The 3,086-nt window shown below is 49.8% G+C and overlaps 1 long non-coding RNA gene across 1 annotated transcript; it reads right to left on the bottom strand.

The window, feature by feature from the left end:
* Positions 1-2,708, bottom strand: LOC144369526 (uncharacterized). The gene is made up of 3 exons (XR_013429325.1): positions 2,641-2,708; positions 1,456-1,570; positions 1-53 (listed from the first exon to the last, which is right to left on the bottom strand). It is a non-coding gene; the product is annotated as an uncharacterized LOC144369526 (long non-coding RNA).
* Between the last annotated feature and the right edge of the window lie 378 nt (positions 2,709-3,086).

The following is a 3,086-nucleotide window of genomic DNA, read 5'->3' as shown; positions in this document are numbered from 1 at the left end:
CACTCCTCCATCCAGGTCATAATATACTTTCCCATCAGCAGGGATCCTCAGCTCTGGAGAGGCAGGGGCAGAGGCGTGGTAGGTGACACTCAAGGAATATATTACCCAACATCCCCCACAACTGAGAGCCTCTGCCAGCTCAGGTCTCAGACATAGACCTGAGAGCCCCTGAATCCAGCTACTGTTCCACCAAAGACTCCCCACTGATTCCTCCCTGAGGACCCTCTATGCACAGGAGGTCCACTACAGGAACACCTTTCAAGGAAATAGACCCTTGTACCCCAGAACCTCTTAGTTCACGTTAAACCTACCAAAGAAAAACAGCTAGACTTTGTATCTGGATTGGTCCCCAAAAACTCACATGTTCAAGGTTTTCTCCCCACTGCAGCAATGATCACAGGTGGGTTTGGGGAAAAGCACTTGATGGTGGGTGCCTCCATCTTGCCAGTGGATTCATCCACTCATACAGGGCTACACTAATTTGAGGGGTGTGGTTTGGAGGTGTGTTGAGCATGGGTGGAGGATGTCCACAGCAGGGCTGTGCCATCCAGAGCAATATATTTCTCTCGAGTTCCCCACTTCTGCATTTCATCCTCATGAGTATAATTCTCATTCACATTTTTAATCAATTTATTGTTATACTTCTTGTTCAGCTTGTGTTTGTCCTTCTTGTTCTTGTTCTTCTTCATCTTCTCCTCATGCTTTTTCTTATAGTCATCTTGACCTTCTTATTCATGGTCTCCTCCTTCAACTTATTTTCATTTTTCTACTCCTCCTTCTCCTCCTCCTTGTCCTCCTCCTCCTAATCCTCCTCCTTGTCCTCCTCCTTGTCCTCCTCCTCCTCCTCCTCCTCCTCGTCCTCCTCTTCCTCCTCGTCCTCCTCCTCCTCCTCCTTCTTCTTCTTCTTCTCTCTCTCTCTCTCTCTCTCTCTCTCTCTCTCTCTCTCTCTCTCTCTCTCTCTCTCTCTCTCACCAAGAAGAGTTTACCAGCTGTGAAGGGTTCTATTCTACTACATACTTCTCTCTAGAAATGGCCTCTGGTCCTAAGTTGACTCAGTTTGCAATGAATAGAAAGATTGGGAGCCAGAAATGATTCTTCATTAAACTGCTTTTCTCATGTACTCGTCTAGGTCAGGAAAGGCTGCCAAAGTAGGCATCCTGTGGTTGTCTGTCTTCTTTGACACAAGACAAAGAAGCCTCTCTTCTTGGCTTCTTGTGGATACTAGCTTTGCAATGCCTCCTCAGGCAAAGGAAAGAACACATGATAGGCAGGTCCACAGTCCCTGGGGAACATGAAGAACCTGCAGATTTATGTCCCATCATTACACTTTGTTTTGTGAACAAGTCCCACCATACTCTTCCTGGGCATTGGGTCAATGCACACTGTGTTTTGGCTCCCAGTTATCGTGAGCCCACTGTGACTCACTGCTCCCTACCCTCTAATGGTTCCACTTACTCTGATGGTTCGAGACAATTTGCAGAAGTTCGTAGTTTTCTGGATCCTCCTGCTGGAGCAAGTGTGCATCTAAGGCCCTGCGGATGATGACTGGAGTGCTGTCCTGGCAGGTCACCTGAGCAGGGTTGGAGAAAGCTCATCAGAGAGGGAATTTGGGAGTAGCTACCCAGAAGACAGTGATCAAGGACAATCAGAGACAAGAGAGCTTCCAACACAAGGGCACCATCTTTTTACCCTGCTACCTGAAGCCTTCATGTGATCATGTCGGGTCTTCCTATGAGCCTCTAGCCCAATCTTGGTACAAGAGTTTGCATCAACCTGCTATGCTCTACAGGAACAAGGAAATAAGGACCAAAAGGCTTTTTACAGACACACTCTAGTCCCATCAAGATGGGAGGAATGGTCCAGTGGACTTCCATATCCCTGCTCTGGTCTAGGATGCAGCTGCATTTTTGTGTGGACCAGGCACAAACCCTAGATGCTTTGGTCCTAACACCCAGGGCACAACAAACACTAGGACTCTTTAATGATAGGCATGGAAGTTGCTGGTCTCGAGTGTCAGTGCTTGCTGGGGTGTCAGGAGGTTTGGACCCAGCAGGTGCAGTGGTTCAACATGGCTCCCCTGGAGGTGGTCACCAGAGTCTCATGATGGATACTCCACACCCAGGAAAATTCTGCAGAGAGACCCGCTAAATCTCTATTCACATACATGCCAACTAGGAAACTAATGGGCCCCTCCAAGGCCCCCAGTTGTCTGTGACCCACACCTACCCACCCTAATCATTCTACAATGGCTCCCTTCCCTTCAACCAGCAACATATCCCCTCCCACACACAAGAAAATGACTGCCAACTCCTCTGCTTCAACCTCCACGGTTCAATATACTCCTCCTCAATACCAAAATCAGTAGAGGATGGCCTGTACCCTCGATATTTCTCTGACCTCCTCTGAACCCAGCACTCACTCCTGCACTTCTGACCTGCACACCCCAAAACACGCAGGCCCACTCGCACCCAGACCTGGCATGCTGCTGCTCTCCCGCCTCTCTCTTCCTCATTTTATGCTCTCCTTCCTGACCTTCCAGAAGCTCCAGTTTAAGAAGACAGGCCTAGTCCAAGGTGTTTGCTGTGGACTCGGTCTTCCCCAGTGTGGGCTCCCAGGAGACTTCCCTGCTTGAAGACTCACCAGGATGCTCTTATACTGTGTTGTCCTTTTATTTTCCAGGTAGACGTGAATGAGGCACCTGCCTCTCACCCGCCTGTTGTACTGGGGCCGTGGGGAGTACCCAGTGGAGACCCCTGATGTCCTGGACTCTGGCTCTGCCCCTTCCCAGGGAGAAGGCTCTGGCTCTGGGGTTGGCTGAGGAGCCGTGACAGGAACTGAGCTTGTAGCTAGAGGAGAAAAGATGCCAACATCACTGCCTTGCCCTGACCTTCGCACAAACAGACAATACCCCTGCTGCCAGGAAGAACTCAGGCCCTTAGCCCACACAGGACCTCTTTGCAGACTGCGGTCACTTCCTGAATGGACAAAGGCTTATCCTAATTTCCAGCCCAACACCAGGCATACAGACTCCCTGCAGTGGGACAACAGTCGGACCTCTCCTCATATACCCTTAGGTACTCACCCTT

Source organism: Ictidomys tridecemlineatus, chromosome 12 (genome assembly GCF_052094955.1).
Source record: "Ictidomys tridecemlineatus isolate mIctTri1 chromosome 12, mIctTri1.hap1, whole genome shotgun sequence".
NCBI lineage: Eukaryota > Metazoa > Chordata > Mammalia > Rodentia > Sciuridae > Ictidomys > Ictidomys tridecemlineatus.
Note: the sequence above shows the minus strand (reverse complement) of the source record. Positions and strands in the feature narration are given on the sequence as shown.